The sequence below is a fragment of the Choloepus didactylus genome, chromosome X, assembly GCF_015220235.1.
Source record: "Choloepus didactylus isolate mChoDid1 chromosome X, mChoDid1.pri, whole genome shotgun sequence".
Classification (NCBI taxonomy): Eukaryota; Metazoa; Chordata; class Mammalia; order Pilosa; family Megalonychidae; genus Choloepus; species Choloepus didactylus.
The window spans coordinates 56,134,006-56,153,740 of NC_051334.1; the positions used below are offsets into that span (position 1 = coordinate 56,134,006).

The following is a 19,735-nucleotide window of genomic DNA, read 5'->3' on the forward strand; positions in this document are numbered from 1 at the left end:
GAGACTCATTTTAGACCCAGAGACACAACCAGATTGTAAGTTAAAGGATGGAAAAAGATATTCCATGCAGATAGTAACCCAAAAAGACAAAATAGACTATAAGTCAAAAGCTGTCATAAGAGGCAAAGAAGGACACCATATATCACTAAAAGGGGAAATACACCAATAAGAAAAAAACAATTATAAATATATATGCATCCAACCATGGTGCTCCAAAATACATGAGATGAATACTGGTAAAACTGAATGGAGAAATAGACATTTCTACAATAATAGTTGGAGACTTAAATACAGCACTCTCATCTTTAGATAAAACATCTAGATGGAAGGTCAATAAGGAAAGAGAGAACATGAATAATATGATAAATGAACTAGAGTGAACAGATATATACAGAACAATGAACCCCAAGACAGCAGTATATACATTATTCTCAAGTCCATATGGATTATTCTCCAGGAGAGACCACATGTTGGGTCCAAAATAAGACTAAATACTTTAGAAAGATTGAAATAATACAAATCATATTCTCTGACCATAATGGAATGAAGCTGGAAGTCAATAACAGGATGAGAACTGGAAAATTCACAATTATATGGAAGTTAAACAGCACACTCTTAAATAATCAGTGGGTCAAAGAAGAAATTGCAAGGGAAATCAGTAAATATCTTGAGATGAATTAACATGAAAACACAACATATTAAAACTTATGGGATGCAGCAAAGGCAGTGCTGAGAGGGAAATTTCTGTCCCTAAATGCCTACTTTCAAAAAGAAGAAAGATCTATAATCAATGACCTAACTGCACAACTGAAAGAAATAGAAAAAGAACAAAAAATTAACCCCAAAGGAAACAGAAGGAAAAGCTAACAAAGATTAGAGAAGAAATAAATGAAATGGAGAATTAAAAATAGAATAAACAAAACCAAAAGTTGGTTCTTTAAAAAGATCAATAAAATTGAGAAACTCTTAGCTAGACTGAAAAAGAATAAAAAATAGAAGATGCAGATAAGTAAAATCAGAAATGAGAGGGGGCACATTACTGCTGTCCCCACAGAAATAAAAGGATCATAATAGGATCATATGAAGAACTGTTTGCTTAGAATGTAAATAGCATAGATGAAAAGGACAAATTCATAGAAAACCACAACCTACCACAACTTTACAAGAAATGGAAGACCTCAACAGATCAACTACAAGCACAGGGAATGAATAAGTAATAAAAAAAAAACCCAATAAAGAAAATCTCAGGACCAGATTGCTTCACAGGAAAATTCTACCAATCATTCCAAGAAGAATTAATACCAATTCTGCAAAACCTCTTCTAAAAAATTGAAGAGGACAGAGCACTTCCTAACTCATTATATGAGGCCAATATCACCCTAATACAAAAGCCAGATAAAGATACTACAATAAAAAAATTTCAGTCCAATTTTTCATGTGAATATAGACGCAAAAATCTTCCATAAAATACTTGTATATAGAATCCAACAACCCATCAAAAGAATTATACACCTTGACCAAGTGTGTTTTATTCCAGATATGCAAGGGTGGTTCAACATAAGAAAGTCAGTTAATGTAAGACATCACATCAAAAAAAAATGAAGGGAAATACCACATGATTATCTCAATTGACACAGAAAGGGCATTCACAAAATTCAGCGTACTTTCTTAATAAGAACACTTAGAAAAATAAGAATAGAAAGAAACTTCCTCACATGACCTGAATAGACATTTTTCCAAAGAGGACATACAAATGCTAAAAAGTGCATGAAAAGATGCTCAACATCACTAGCTATAAGGAAACTGCAAATCAAAACCACAGTGAGATATCATTTGACACTTACTTGAGAGGCCACTATCAAAAAATCAAACAAACAAAACTGTAAGTGTTGGAGAGGATTGGAGAAGTAGGAGCACTCTTTTACTGCTGGTGGGAATGCAAAATGTTTCAGCTGCTCTGGAAGACAGTTTGGCAGTTGCTCAGGAAGCAAAGTATAGAATTGTCATATGATTCAGCAATCTGCTGCTAGGTATATACCCAGAAGAACTGAAAGCAGGGATGCAAACAGACATTTGCACACCACTGTTTATATTGGCATTATCCACAATTGTCAAAGTATGGAAAGAACCCAAGTGTCCATCATCTGAGGAATCGATAAAAAATTGTGGTATATAAATATGATGGAATATTATTCATCTGTAAGAAGGAATGAAGTCCTGAGGCATGCAACAAGGATGAACCTTGATGATATTATGTTGAGTGAAATAATCCAGACACAAAAGGAAAAATTGGATCTCACTGATATGAACTTATTATAATAAGGAAATGCATAGTTAGAATATAGAATATAGGTTACCAGGGGATAGAATGGGGGTAGAGAATTTGGAGGTGATGCTCAATTTGTGCAGAATTTCTATTTAGGTTGATTGTAAATGCTTGGAAGTGAATAGTCAGGATGGCAGCACAATATTGTGAGTGTAAATAAAGAGCTGAATTATGCTGTGAATGTGGTTGACAGGAGAAGTTTTGGGTCATGTATGTTACTAGGAGGAAAGTTAGAAGAAAAAGCATTTGACTATGTAACACAGTGAACCCTATTGTGGACTATGGACTGGAGTTAATAGTACAAGTATAAGAATATTCTTTCATGAATTATAACAAATATATGATGCTATTACAAGGTAGTCAATAATAGAGTGGCATAGGGGGAAAATACACCTAATGTAAGCTATGGACTATAGATAATAGTACTGTTTCAATATTCTTTAATCAGTTGTAACAAAGGTATACCACACCAATGCCAAATGTGAACAATAGTGGGGTATATGGGAATGTTGCATTTTTTACATGACTCTTCAGTAAATCTACAACTTCTCTAATTTAAATTAATTCATAATAATTTTTTTAAATTATGCTAAATGAAAGAAATCAGACACAAAGTAACATACTGTATGACTATTTTATATAAAATGTAAACATAAATAAATCTATAGAGAAAGAAATAGATTAATTGTTATGTAGGGCTGGGGAAGAAGAGAGTGATTGAGAGGTGACTGCTACTGGCTATGGGGTTTTTCTTTCTGGAGTAATTAAAATGTTCTAACATTGATTGCAGTGATGAATTCTCAACTCTGTGATTATAGTAAAAATCACTGATTGTACACTTTGGAAAAAATCTATGGTGTACATAATGATATGGGTAAATATAAATGCCAGTATTAATGTATTTTTGGTTTTCAACTCCATTTTTAACTTTTATTAGGATCTAAAATGCAAATTTGTACAAAGCCAGGTAAATCAATGGTTTTGGCCTCATAATATATAAATATGTAATTTGTGACAAGAACTATAGAACAGTGGGGAGATGGAGAGGTATAGGAACATTGTTTGTGTACAATATTGAAGTTAATGTGGTACTAAATAAAATGAGATTGTTAGAGATTTAGCATGCTAAATTTAAGCCCCAATGTAACATCTAAGAAAATATCAGAAAAACATGCACATAAGGAAATGAGAAGGGTTTCCAAAGGGTTCAATACAAAAGATAAGCTAAATGCACAAATAGGCAGTAACAGAAGACTTGATGGACAAAACAGGTATAAGACTTACAAAAACCAAAGAGTAAGATGGTAGAAGAAAGTCCTGCATTAATAGTAGTTACTTTAAATGTAAATGGGTTAAACTTTCCATTCAAAGGTAGAGATTGAAAAACGGATAAAACACCATGAGCAAACTATACACTGTTTACAGGAGATGCACTTAAATCCAAAGATAAAGTAAAACCCTATCTCATGCCTTATATAAAAATGAATTCAAAATGGATCAAGCACCTAAATATAAGAGCTAGGACCATAAAATGCTTAGAAGAAAATGTAGGGAAGCATCTTCAAGATCTTGTGGTAGGCACTGGTTTCTTAGACTTTACACCCAAGGCACAGCATCAAAAGAAGAAATAAATAAATGGGACCTCCTTAAAATTAAAAACTTTTGTGCTTCAAAGGACTTTGTCAAGGAAGTGAAAAGGCAGCCTACTCAATGGGAGAAAATATTTGGAAACCACATCTCCAATAAGGGCTTTTTTAATGCAATTTTTTTGAGATATATTCACATACCTGATAATCATCCAAAGTGTCCAATCAATGGTTCACAGTATCATCATATAGTTGTGCACTCAACACCACAATCAATTTTTGAACATTTTCATTACTCCAAAAAAATAAGAATAAAAATAAAAAAGAACACCCAAAACATCCCATACCCCTTATACCCCCCCATGATATATTTATTTTGTGTCTTTATTTTCTTACTGATCTGTCCATAAATGGATAAAGGGAGTGTCAGTCATAAGGTTTTCATGATTACACAGTCACACCATAAAAGCTGTATAGTTATACAATCATCATGAAGAATCAAGCCTACTGGATCATAATTTGCCAGTTTCAGGTATTTCCTTCTAGCTATTACAATACACTAGAAACTCAAAAAGGGATATCTATATAATGCATAAGAATAACTTCCAGAATGAATGACCACTCAACTGTATTTGAAATCTCTTAGCCACTGAAACTTAATTTTGTTTCATTTTTTCCCCTTTTGGTTAAGAAGGCATTCTCATTCCCATAATGCCAAGGCCAGTCTCATCCCTGGGAGTCATGTCTCATGTTGCCAGGGAGACTTATACCCCTGAGAGTCATGTCCTGTGTAGGGGGGATGGTAGTGAGTTTATTTGCAGAGTTGGCTGAGAGAAAAAGGCCACATCTGAGAAACAAAAGAGGATCCCTGGGTGTGACTCTTAGGCATAATTATAGGTAAGATTAATTTCTCCTTTGCAGGAGTAAGTTTCAAAAGGACAAGCTCCAAGATTGAGGGCTTGGCCTATTAAATTGGTAGTCCTCAATGCTTTGAGAATATCAGGAATTCCCCAAGTGGGGAAATTTAATATTCCCACATTTCCCCCCAGTCCCTCAAGGGGATTTGCAAATACTTTTTTATTCTCTTCCCAAATACCTCTGGGAGGTATTGAGGAATCATACTAGCCCATATAAACCAACAAGATCTCACTCCCTATTCAAGGTTCCATTTATGTGTTCAAATAACTGACCAAATAAGTTAAATTAAATGGTGTGCTAGAGAAAATTTAAATTTTTCACCAAATAAACATCTCTTCCCTTGGTCTTTTTTTTTTTTGTTGTTCCTTGTATTTTTTTAATTGTTGTAAAATACACATCACATAAAATTCACCACGTTACATAAAATGCACGTTACATAAAATGCACGTTACATAAAACTTTTTTTATCTTCATTTTATTGAGATATATTCACATACCACGCAGTCATACAAAACAAATCGTACATTCGATTGTTCACAGTACCATTACATAGTTGTACATTCATCACCTAAATCAATTCCTGACACCTTCATTAGCACACACACAAAAATAATAAGAATAATAATTAAAGTGAAAAAGAACAATTGAAGTAAAAAAGAACACTGGGTACCTTTGTCTGTTTGTTTGTTTGTTTCCTTCCCCTATTTTTCTACTCATCCATCCATAAACTAGACAAAGGGGAGTGTGGTCCTTATGGTTTTCCCAATCCCATTGTCACTCCTCATAAGCTACATTTTTATACAATTGTCTTCGAGATTCATGGGTTCTGGGTTGTAGTTTGATAGTTTCAGGTATCCACCACCAGCTACCCCAATTCTTTAGAACCTAAAAAGGGTTGTCTAAATTGTGCGTAAGAGTGCCCACCAGAGTGACCTCTCGGCTCCTTTTGGACTCTCTCTGCTACTGAAGCTTATTTCATTTCCTTTCACATCCCCCTTTTGGTCAAGAAGATGTTCTCCGTCCCACGATGCCAGGCCTACATTCCTCCCCGGGAGTCATATTCCACGTTGCCAGGGAGATTCACTCCCCTGGGTGTCTGATCCCACGTAGTGGGGAGGGCAGTGATTTCACCTTTCAAGTTGGCTTAGGTAGAGAGAGAGGGCCACATCTGAGCAACAAAGAGGCATTCGGGAGGAGGCTCTTAGGCACAATTATAGGGAGGCCTAGCCTCTCCTTTGCAGCAACCTCTTCCCTTGGTCTTACATAGAAATTGAAGTTTTAAAACACAGTCAATATTGTCCTTCAATAATGGCTTAATATCCAGAATATATAAAGAAATCCTACAACTAAAAAACAAAAAGACAAACAACCCAACTTAAAAATGGGCAAAAGACTTGAATAGACATTTTTCCAAAGAGGAAATACAAATGGGTAAAAAACACATGAAAAATTATCACAATCACTAATTATTAGGAAATGCAAATCAAAAGCCACTAGAATGGCCACTATCAAAAAATAGAAAACTACAAGTGTTGGAAAGGATAATAATAGAAATAAGAACACTTATTCACTGCTGGGGGGAATGTAGAATGGTGCAGTCACTGTGGAAAATAGTTTTGTAGTTCCTCAGAAAGCTAAGTATGGAATTGGCATATGATCTAGCAATACTGCTACTAGGTATATATTCAGAATAACTGAAAGCGGGGATAAGGATAGACATTTGCCTACCATTATTCATAGCAGCATTATTTACAATTATCTAAACATGGAAACAACCCAAGCGTCCATCAACTGATGAATGGATAAACAAAATATGGTATGTACATATGATGGAATATTGTTCAGTTTTAAGAAGAAATGATGTCCTGATGCATGTGACAGCTCGAATGAGCCTTTACAACATTATGCTGAGTGAAATGAACCAGAAATAAAAGGTCAAATATTGTATGGTCTCACTAACATAAATGAATTATAATGAGCAAACTCTTGTAATTATAATCTAGACTATGGGCTACCAAGAGATAGAATGAGGGTAAAGAATGTTTTACCAGGTTGACTGTAAATGTTTGGAAATGAATAGAGGTGATGGTAGGACATTACTGTAGGTGTAATTAACAGTGCTGAATTATGGGTGTCGTGATTGAAAGGGGAAGTTTAGGGTTAGGTAGGTTGCTAGAAGTAAAACTAGAGGATAAAACTTGGGACTGTATAACCTAGTGAACCCTGCTGTGCAGCATGACTGTGTTTAACTGTACAAATATAAGAATCTTCTTCCATGAAGTAGAAAAATTGTCATCACTACAAGTTGTTAATAATATGGTGGTATATGGGAAAAATACAACTATTGCAAACTATGGACTCTAGTTAACAGAAATATTATAATATTCTTTCATCAATTGTAAGAAAGTACTATACCAATGATAAGTGTCAATAATAGGGGTATAATGGTTATGGGATATTTCTTTTGGAGCAAGGAGAATGTTCTTAAATTGATTGTGGTGATGAATTCACAACTATGTGATTATACTGAGAGCCACTGACTGTACATTTGGATAGATTGTATGGTGCCTGACTTAAAACTGTTTTAAAAAAATCCACACAAGTAAGTTGAAAGTGAAAGGATGGAAAAATATCCCATGTAAATATTAATTAAAAGAGGGTGATGGTGGCTATACTAATGAGATAAAATTGACTGAAGTAAAACACTGCTAAAAGGGACAAAGAATATATTGATATATATTATATATTGTATATTATATATTTATAAAAGCATCAATTCATCAAGAAGATATAATGAATATAAACATATATGCCCCTAATGACAGAATCCCAAAATATATGAAGCAAACATTGATAGATTTGAAAGAAGAAATAGATAGTTCTTCATTAATAGTAGGAGACTTCAATACACCACTTTCAATAATGGATCAATGACATAGACAGAAGATCAATAAGGAAATAGAAGGCTTGAACAATACTATAAAGCAGTTAGACCCAACAGACAAATATAGAGCATTTCCCCCAACAATAATAGAATATACATTCTCTTTGGTGCACATGAAAATTGAAGTAATATGAAGTATCTGCTTCAATCACAATGGACTGAAGCTAGAAATCATTAACAATGGGAGAACATAAAAATTTAAAAATATGTGGAAAGTAAGCAATACACTCTTTAACAACAAATGGGTCAAAACAAAAATCACAAGGGAAGTTAGGAAGTATCTTGAGATGTATGAAAATGAGACCATACCATACCAAAACTTTATGAGATGCAGCAAAATCAGTGATCATTAGGAAATGTATAGCTTTACGTGCTTATATTTTTAAAAAGAAAGGTCTCAAGTCAATAACCTAACATCATGCCTGGAGGATATATGAAAAAAAGAGCAAAACAAACCCAAAGTGAGAAGAAGGAAGGAAATAATAAAGATTCGAGTGTAGATAAATGAAATAGAGAATAGAAAAACTATAGAGAGAATCAACAAACCAAAAGTTGGTTACTTGAACAGATCAATAAAATTGACAAACCTTTAGGTAGACTGACAAAGAAAAGAGAAGACACAAATACCTAAAATCAGAAATGAAAGGGGACCATTACTACAGACCTTATAGAAATAAAAAGAGTAAGAGAATATGAATAATTGTACACCAACAAATTAGACAATCTAGATGAAATGGACAAATTCCTAACAACACACAAACTATTTAAACTGACTCAGGAAGAAATAGATGCTCTCAACAGAGCAATAAGAATTAAAGAGGTTGAGTTGGTCATCAAAAACCTCCCCAAAATTAAAATAGTGCTGAAGTGTAGGTGAACTTGGTTGAAAGGGGTTATTTAGAGTCATGCATGTCAACAGAAGGAAAGCTAGATGTTAAAATATTGGATTGTATAGCAGTGAACCTTGTGATGGACATTGTTTATGATAACACTACAAATTCAAAGAAATTCTTTCATGAGCTAGTACAAATGTATGACACCTGTAGAAAGAGTCAATAATAGAGTGGCATGTGGGGATAAAGTACCTATTGTAAGCTATTGACCATACATAGTTAACAGTAATATTTTAATATTCTTTCAAAAAGAGTAACAAATGTACCACACCAATACTTTGGGTCAATAATGGGGGGCAGATAAGGGGTATGAGTGTTTTGGGTTTTCTTTTTATGCCTATTTGTTATTTTTCTTTTTGGAGCAATGAAAATTGTCTAAAATTGATTGTGTTGATGATTGCACAGCTATGTGATGATACTGTGAGACACTGACTGTATACTTTGGATGAATTATACGATATGTGAATATATCTCAACATAATTTGTAGTTTAAAAAACACCTCCCCCAAAAGAAGAGTTCAAGACCAGTTGACTCCACTGGTGAATTTTACCAAATGTTCAAGAAGAATTAATACCAGTCCTTCTCAAACTTTACAAAAATTTGAAGGGTGGTGTTCTAGTTTGCTAATGCTGCCAGACTGCAAAATACCTGAAATGGATTGGCTTTTATAAAGGGGGTTTATTTGGTTACAAAGTTATAGTCTTAAGGCCATAAAGTGTCCAAGTTAAGTCATCAACAATTGGGAACCTTCACTGGAGGATGGCCAATGGTGTCCAGAAAACCTCTGTTAGCTGGGAAGGCACGTAGCTGGCATCTGCTCCAGAGTTCTAGTTTCAAAATGACTTTCTCCCAGGATGATCCTCTCTAGGCTGCAGTTCCTCAAAAATGTCACTCTTAGTTGCTCTTGGGGCATTTTTCCTCTCTTAGCTCCTCTGGAGCAAAAGTCTGCTTTCAACAGCCATTTTCAAACTGTCTCTCACCTGCAGCTCCTCTCTCAGCTCCTGTGCATTCTTCAAAGTGTCTCTCTTGGCTGTAGCAAGCTTGCTCCTTCTGTCTGAGCTTATATAGTGCTCCAGTAAACTAATCAAGGCCCACACTGAATGGGTTGGGCCATGCCTCCATGGAAATTATCTAAGCAGAGATCTTGCCCACAGATGAGTGATCACATCTCCCCAGAAACATCCAATCAAAAGTCTCCAACCCAATCAACACCAATATATTTCCTGCCCACACAAGACTGCATCAAAGATGATGGCATATTGGGGGACATAATACATCCAAACCAGCACAGGTGGGGAGACTTCATAATTCATTCAATGATGCCAATATCATCCTAATACAAAAGCCAGATAAAGATTTCACAAGAAGAAAAAATTACAGGTAAATATACCTTAGGAATATGAATGCAAAAATTCTCAACAAAATACTAGCAAACCATAACCAACTTGGATTTATCCCAGGAATGCAAGTGTGGTCCATGATCAGAAAATCAATCAATGTGATACAACACATTAACAGAATGAAAGAGAAAACCAAAACCACATGATCATCTCAATCGATGCAGAAAAGGCATTTTACAAAATCCAGCACTCTTTCTTGATTAAAAGACTCAGAAAATTGGGAATACAAAGAAAAGTATCTGACACAATAAAGGAGTATACAAAAATCCACAGCTAGCATCATACTCAATGGTAAAGAATGAAAGGAACAAGACATGGATGCCCATTATTACCATTGCTACTCAACAATGTAGTGGAAGTTCTAGCCAGAGCAATTAGGAAAGAAAAAGAAATAAAAGATATCCAAATTGGAAAGGAAGAATTGCAACTATCCACATTCACAGATGACATGATCCTATATAGAGAATCTATAGAAGAATCTATAAGAACATTACTAGAGCTAACAAATGGATTCAGCAGACAGGATGTGGAGAAAGATCACTAATCATTGTTGGCTGGAATGTAAAATAGTGCAGTTGCTGTGGAAGACAGTTTGCAGTTTCCCAGAAAGTTAAGTATGGAATTACCATATGACCCAGCAATCACACTTCTATATGTATACCCCAAAGAATTGAAAGCACAGACTTGAACAGACATTTGCACAGCAATGTTCATAATGGCATTATTTACAATTGCCAAAAGATGGAAGCAACCCAAGTGTCCATCAACTGATGAATAGGTAATATATGGTTTATACATGCAATGGAATATTATTTAGTTGTAAAAAAGGAATAAAGTCCTGATACATGCAACAACATGAATGAACCTTGAAGGCATCATGTTGAGTGAAATAAGCCAGACATAAAAGGACAAATACTGTATGATTTTACTGATATGAACTGATTATAATAAGAAAACTCATAAAGTCAGAATCTAGAATATGAGTTACCAGGGGACAGGGTGGGGATAGGGAATAGGGAATTAAGGCTTAAAATGTACAAAGTCTCTATTTGGCATGATGAAAAATGGATGGTGTTGGTCATAGCACAATATTTTGGATAGAATTAAGAGCACTGAATTATATATCTGAATGTAGTTAAAAGGGGAAATTTTAGGTTGCATATATAGTACTAGAATAAATTTTTTTAAAAATCCATGGAACTGCACAATACAAAGAGAGAACAATAAGTTAAACCATGGACTATTGTTAATAGTACAATTATAAAAATGTGCTTTCATCAATTATAACAAATGTATCAGACTAATGCAAGGTGTTAACAATAGGGTGTTGTTTGGGACTCCTGTATTTTATGCATGAGTTTATTGGTAGACCCACAACTTATCTAATAAAAAACGTCAAAGGGAGAAAAAGAAAAAACATGTTGGAGAGGATGCAGAAAAATAGGAACCCTTGACCTTGTTGGTGGGAATGTAAAATGGTCCAGCTACCATGGAAAACAGTTTGGCAGTTACTCAGAAAGTTAATTTACTCTGAAAGAGTTACTATATGACCCAGAAATTCCACTTCCAGGAATGTACCCTAATGAATTGGAAGCAGGGACTTGAATAGATATTTGCACACTGATGTTCATAATGGCATTTTTTATTCACTATTGGCAAAATATGAAAGCAATCCAAGTGTCCATCATCTGATGAATAAACAAAATGTGGTATGTACAAACAATGGAATATTATTCATCCCTAGAAAGGAATGAAGTTCAGATACATATTACAACATGAATGAACCTTGAAGACATCATGGTGAGTGAAATAAGCCATACACAAAAGGACAAATATTTTATGATCTCACTGATATAAAATAATTGGAATAAGCAAATTCACTGAGTCAGAAACTAGAATACCAGTTACCAGGGGTTGGGGTGGGGTAGAAGAGGTATTTAATTCTTAATTGGTGTAGGGTTTCTACTTGGTGTGACGGAAAAGTTTTGGTAATGTATAGTGGTGATGTTTACAGAACATTGTGAATGTGATTAACATCCTTGAATTATATACCTGAATGTGTTTAAAAGGGGAAATTTTAGGTGGTATACATGTTGGTAGAATAAAAATTAAAAACAAAACAAAATAAAACAACCATAGTACTATATAACATATATGATGGACCCTAATGTAAACTGTAGACTACAGTTAATAGTACAATTATAATAATATTATCTCATTTGTTGTAAGAAAGTACCAGAGCAATGCAAAATATTAGAAATGGAGGGGGTGGGTATATGGGAATTCTATTTTCTGAATGATTTTTCTGTAAACCTATAACTTCTCTAAACAAACAAACAAATAAATAAGGAAAATGTAGTAAGATATATGTATATATATGACATAAAATTTGCCATTTTAACCAGTTTTAAGTGTACAATTAAGTGGAATGTAATTTACAGTGTAATCACCACCATCCATTACCAGAGATTTTTCATCACTCCCAACAAAAATCTCTGTACCTGTTAGGAAATAACTCCCCATTACCTCCTTCTTCTGGCCCCTGTTAATCTCTAATTTACTTTCTCTCTCTATGAATTTTCTTACTCTGGATGTTTCATATAAGTGGAATCATACAATATTTGTTCTTTTGTGTTTGACTTCATTCATGTAGCATAATGAGTTCAAGATTCATCCATGTTGTAGCACGTATCAGAACTTCATTCTTTTTAATGGCTCAATAACATTCCATTGCATGTGTATGCCACATTTTGTTTATCCATTCATTTATTGTTAGGCAGTTGGGTTGTTTCCATCTTTTGACTCTTGTGAATAACGTTGCTTTGAACAACAGCATTCAAGTATCCATTGAGTCCTTTTTTCAATTCTTTTGAGTGAAATTCCTAGGAGTTAGATTTGCCAGGTCAATGATAATTCTGTGTTTAACATTTGAGGAATTGCCAAACTGTTTTCCACAGCAATTGCACTAGTTTAAATTCCACAAGCAATGCATGAGGGCCCCAAGGTCTCTACGTCCTCAAAACCACTTCTTATTTTCTGTTTCTCTTTCAATAATAGCCATCTCACTGTGAGTGAAGTGGTATTTCACTGTGCTTTTGATTTGCATTTCCTTGTGGCTAATGAAGTTGAACATCTTTTTTTTGTACTAGCTTGGCATTTGTACATCTTCTTTGGGGAAATGTCTATTAAAGCCCTTTACCCATCTTTAATTGTTTTTTTTTTTTTTTTTGTCTTTTTGTTGTTGCATTGCAGGGATTCTTTATACATCATGGATATTAAACCCTTATCAGATATAAGATTTGCAACTATTGCAACTATTTTTTCCCATTTGGTGGGTTGTCTCTTCATTTTCTTGAAAATGCCCTTCAATGCATGAAAGTTCTTAAGTTTGATGATATCCAGTTTTTCTACTTTTTCTTTCATTGCTTGTGCTTTTTATGTCAAATCTAAGAATCCATTGAAAAATCTAAAACGATCAAGAATTTTGCCCAAGTTTTCTTCCATGATTTTTTTTTAAGATTAGCTCTTATATTTAGATCATTGACACACTTTGAGTTAATTTTTGTGTGTGGTATGAGCTAGGGGTCCACCTTCATTCTTTCTGCATGTAGAAATCCAGTTGGTCCCCTATTTGTTGATGAGTCTGTTCTTTCTCCATTAAATGGACTTTTCACCTATGTTGAAATTCAATTGGCCCTAAAAGGGTGGATTTATTTCTGGACTCTATATTTTATCCTTATGCCAGTACCACACTGTTTTGATTAATATAGCTTTGTAGTATATTTTGAAATTGAGTAGTGTCTGTCATTCAAGTTGGTTCTTTTTTTTAAGATAGTGTTTGCTCTTTGGGGCCTCTTGCCATTCATCATATTTTGATAATTGGCTTTTCCATTTTTGCAAAAAAGGCTGATGAAATTTTGACTGGAATTGTGTTTAGTCTGTAAATTGCTTTGGGTATTATTGGCATATTAGTGATATTAAGTCTTTCAGTTCATGAACACAGGATGTTTTCCATTTTTTAGCTCTTTAATTTCTCCCAGAAATGTTTTTCAGTGTCCAATGTATAAATCTTTTATATCCTTGGATAAGTTTATTTCTTGATATTTTATCCTTTGAGATGGTATTATAAATGGAACTGTTTTCTTGATTTCAGTTTTGAATTGTTCACTGCTGGTAGATAGAAACACAACTGATTTTTCCCCATTGATCTTGTATCCCAGCACTTTGCTGAATTCATTTATTAGTTGTAGTAACTTTCTTGTGGATTCTTTGGTATTTTCTATATATAGGATCATGTCATCTATGAATAGGGATAGTTTTCATTCTTCCTTTCCAATTTGAGTGTATTCTATTTCTTTTTCTTGCCTAATTTCTCTGGCTAGAACTCCCAGTAAAATGTTGAATGGCAGTGGTGAAAATGCACATCCTTTTCTTTTTCTTGATCTTAGGGGGAAAACTTTCAGTCTTTCATCATTGAGTATGGTGTTAGTTGTGGTTTTCTTTTTTAACTGGCTGACAAATGATTATTTCTTTGAAATATTTTCCTTTGTAGTGTTTAACTAGCAGGGCACTCCACTGAACCACTGTTGATATCATTTATAATGTCATGAGGGTGGCGGCCATCAAAATTGCAGCCCACAGGCCAGACACTTGCCCAAAACTCTTTAAGGGCTCCAGAGAGTTCTCTGGCTAAAGATCAGTGCTGCATCTGTTAGACAACATTGACAATAATATGAAAAGTGGTATTTCCATTGTGCTTAATGTTTTTCTGCTTCTTTCTTTTTCTGGGTGATTCCCTGAGGGCTTTGATGATCAGGCAGAGGCAGAAGGTATCACCTCAATCTGGATCTCTTGGTTCTGCATGGATAGTTTCACTGTAATACGTAGATACTTCCAATCATCTGTTGCCCTGGTGATGTCATCACCAAATGTTTTTGGAGGCAGACTCAGGGGGCCAATCTCAGTGGCCAGGGTACATGTGGCACCAACTTCCCCTCTGGTGCACCTTAGGTACAAAACTTTGACCTCACTGGAGTCCAACTTGTGCAGCATATCAGAGGCAGCTGGCTTTGTATGAACCTGGATGTGGGAGGCCTGAAGAAAGTTGCATCGTGGCCTCCTCCCAGCCAAAAGCTGAAAAGCTAGCTGTGGGATTTTTAAATAAATGTCCTTTATCATGTTGAGAAAGTTACATTCTATTCCTAGTTTTCTGAGTGTTTTTATTAGGAAAATGTGCTGGAGTTTTGTCAAATACCTTTTATGCATTAATTGAGATGACCATGTGGTTTTCCTCCCTTCCTTGTATTAATGTGGTGTATTATATTGACTGATTTTCTTACTTGAAACACCCTTGCATTCCTCATATAAACCACACTGTCATGTTGTATAATCCTTTTAACATGTTGTTTGATTCAATTTGCTGGTATTTTTGAGGATATTTGTATTGATATTCAAAAGGGATATTAGTGTGTAGTTTTATTTTCTAGTTATGCCTTTATCTGGCCTCATAAAATGAGGTGGAGACTGTTCCCTCCTCTTCAAATTTTTTGAAGAATTTGAGAAGCATTGGTGTTAGTACTTTCTTTTCTTTGAAATAAATACCACATTTATTATGAGGATTTTTTCAAATTCAATTTTATTGAGATATATTCACATACCATATATACCATGCAGTCATACAAAGCATAAAATCAAGTGTTCAGAGTACCATTATATATTTCTGCATTCATCACCAAAATTAATTTTTGAACATTTACATTACCACACACATAAAAAAATTAAGAATAAAAATTAAAATGATAAAGAGCAACTAAAGTAAAAAAGAACACTGGGTGCCTTTTTTTTGCCCCCATTTTTCTACTCATCCATCCACACACTGGACGAAGGGGGGTATAGTCCATATGGCTTTCCCAATCACATTGTCACCCCTAACAAGCTACATTTTTATACAATCATCTTCAAGATTCAAGGGTTCTGGGCTGTGGTTTGATAGTTTCAGGTATTTACTGCTAGCTATTCCAATTCATTAAAACCTAAAAAGGGTTATCTATATTGTGCAAAAGAGTGCCCACCAGAGTGACCGCTCGGCTCCTTTTGGAATCTCTCTGCCACTGAAGCTTATTTCATTTCATTTCACAGCCCCCTTTTGGTCAAGAAAATGTTCTCCATTCCATGATGCTGGGTCTAGATTCCTCCCTGGGAGTCATATTCCACGTTGCCAGGGAGATTTACATGCCTGGGTGTCAGATTCCATGTAGGGGGAAGGGCAGTGATTTCACCTGCCAAGTTGGCTTAGCTAGAGAGAGAGGGCCACATCTGAACAACAAAGAGGCATTCAGGAGGAGGCACTTAGGTACAATTATAGGGAGGCCTAGCCTCTCCTTTGCAGTAACAGTCTTCCCAAGGGCAAGTTCCATGGTAGAGGGCTCAGCCCATCAAACCACGAGTCCCCTATGTCTGTGAGCACATCAGCAACCATCGAGGTGGGGAAGCCCAAAATCCCTGTGTTCTCTACCAGCTCCTCAGGGGAGTTCTGTGTATTTTTTTCATTGTTTTGTGTTTTTTTAAAATTAATTATTTTTTTAAAATTAACTATTAAATATATCAAAAAATAAAAACAATACAATAAAAAATATTTCAAAGAAACCATAACAAGGGAATAAGAAAAAGACAACTAACCTAAAATAACTACTTTACTTCAAACATGTTCCTACTCTACCCCAAGAAAATGACCTAATATAGCAACATTTCTGTGAACTGGTTCCTACCATGCCCACCAGAAATTCACAAACCATTGTCATTCCTGGGCATTCCCAGAATGTTAAATTTACCTATGATAGCTTATCTGTTTTTATTGGGTTATCATTCTCCCTTCCTTAATTGCTCTCTATTGCTAGTTCCCCTACATTCTACATTATAAACCATTTGTTTTACATTTTTCAATGTTCACATTAGTGGTAACATATAATATTTCCCCTTTTTTGCCTGGCTTATTTCACTCAGCATTATGTCTTCAAGGTTCATCCATGTTGTCATATGTTTCACGACATCATTCCTTCTTACTGCCATGTAGTATTCCATCATGTGTATATACCACATTTTATATATCCATTCATCTATTGAGGACATTTGTGTGTTTCCATCTCTTGGCAATTGTGAATAATGCTGCTATGAACATTGGAATGCAGAAGTCTGTTTGTGTCACTGCTTTCAGATCTTCCGGGTATACACCAAGAAGTGGAATCACTGGATTGAAGGGTAACTCTATATCTAGCTTTCTAAGGAAGTGCCAGACTGACTTCCAGAGTGGCTGAACCATTATACAGTCCCATCAACAATGAATAAGAGTTCCAATTTCTCCACATCCTCTCCAGCATTTGTAGCTTCCTGTTTGTTTAATGGCAGCCATTCTAACTGGTGTGAGATGGTATCTCATTGTGGTCTTAATTTGCATCTCTCTAATAGCTAGTGAAGCTGAACATTTTATTGTGTTTCTTGCCATTTGTATTTCCTCTTCAGAGAACTGTCTTTTCATATCTTTTGCCCATTTTGTAATTGGACTGTCTGTACTATTGTCATTGAGTTGTAGGATTTCTTTATATATGCAAGATATCAGTCTTTTGCAAGATACATGGTTACCAAGAATCTTTTCCCTTTGAGTTCACCTTTTTAACAAATTCCTTTGAGGTACAGAAACTTCAAAGTTTGAGGAGTTCCCATTTATCTATTTTTTCTTTTGTTGCTTGTGCTTTGGGTGTAAGGTCTAGGAAGTGGCTGCCTAATACAGGGTCTTGATGATGTTTCCCTACATTATCTTCTTGGAGTTTTATGGTATTGTCTTATGTATTGAGGTCTTTGATCCACTTTGAGTTAATTTTTGTGTAGGGTGTGAAGTAGGGGTCCTATTTCATTCTTTTGGACATGGATATCCAACTCTCCCAGCCCCATTTGTTGAAAAGACTGTTATGTCCCAGTTTAGTGGCTTTGGGGGCCTTATCAAAGATCAGTCAGCCGTAGATCTGGGGTTCTATCTCTGAATTCTCAATTCAATTCCATTGATCAATCTTTCTATCTTTGTTCCAGTACCATGCTGTTTTGACAACTGTAGCTGTATGAAAACTTCAAAGTCAGGAACTGTAAGTCCTCCCACTTCATTTTTCTTTTTTAGAGTGTTTTTAGCAATTTGAGGCATCTTCGCTTTCCAAATAAATTTGATAGCTAGCTTTTCCAAGTCTGCAAAGTAGGTTGCTGGAATTTTGATTGGGATTGCATTGAGTCTGTAGATGAGTTTGGGTAGAATTGACATCTTAATGGCATGTAGCCTTCCTATCCATGAACATGGAATATTTTTCCATCTTTTAAGGTCCCCTTCTATTTCTTTTTGTAGAGTTATATAGTTTTCTTTGTATAGGTCTTTTACAACTTTGGTTAAGTTTATTCCCAGGTGCTTGATTTTTTTAGTTGCTATTGAAAATGGTATCTTTTTCTTGAGTGTCTTTTCAATTTGTTCATTTCTAGCATATAGAAACATTACTGACTTATGTGCATTAATCTTGTATCCCACTATTTTGCTAAATTTGTTTATTAGCTCTAGTAGCTGTATCATTGATTTCTCAGGGTTTTCCATATATAAGATCATATCATCTGCAAACAATGACAGTTTTACTTCTTACTTTCCAATTTGGATGCCTTTTATTTCTTTGTCTTGTCAGATTGCCCTGGCTAGCACTTCCAGGACAGTCGAATAACAGTGGTGACAGCAGGCATCCTTGTGTTGTTCCTGATCTTAGAGTGAAGGCTTTCAGTCTCTCACCATTGAGTAGTATGCTCACTGTGAGTTTTTCATATATGCTCTTTATCATATTGAGGAAGTTTCCTTCAATTCCTACCTTTTGAAGTGTTTTTGTAAAGAAGGGATGTTGGATTTTGTCACATGCTTTTTCAGCGTCTATTGAGAGGATCATTTGATTTGTTAGTGTGTTGTAATACATTGATTGATTTTCTTATGTTGAACCATCCTTGTATGCCTGGAATGAACCCCACTTGGTCATGGTGTATGATTTTTTTAATGTGTCTTTGGACTGGATTTGCAAGTATTTTGTTGGGAATTTTTGCGTCTGTATTCACTAGGGAGACTGGCCTGTAGTTTTCCTTTTTTGTAGCATCTTTGCCTGGTTTTGGTATTAGATTGAGGCTAGCTCCATAAAATGTTTTAGGTAGTATTACATTTTCTTTGATGTTTTGAAAGAGTTTAAGTAAGATTGGTGTCGGTTCTTTTTGGAAAGTTTGGTAGAATTCCCTTGTGAAGCCATCTGGCTGTGGGCATTTATTTGTGGGAAACTTTTTGATGACTGATTGGCTCTCTTTGCTTGTGATTGGTTGGTTGAGGTCTTCTATTTCTTCTCTGGTCAGTCTAGGTTGTTCATATGTTTACAGGAAATTTTCCATTTCTTCTACATTATTCATTTTGTTGGCATAGAGTTGTTCATAGTATCATCTTATAAATTTTTTAATTTCTTCAGTGTCTGCAGTAATGTCACCTTTCTCAGTCATTATTTTTTTCACATGGGTCTTCTCTCTTTTTGATTTTGCCAGTCTAGCTAGGCCCTTGTCAATCTTGTTGATCTTCTCAAAGAACCAACTTTTGGTGTTATTTATCCTCTCTACT

General features: G+C 35.0%; 1 pseudogene; it reads right to left on the reverse strand.

Moving 5' to 3' along the window:
* Positions 1 to 14,623: 14,623 nt before the first annotated feature.
* Positions 14,624 to 15,198, reverse strand: LOC119523599 (annotated as a pseudogene).
* Positions 15,199 to 19,735: the final 4,537 nt, after the last annotated feature.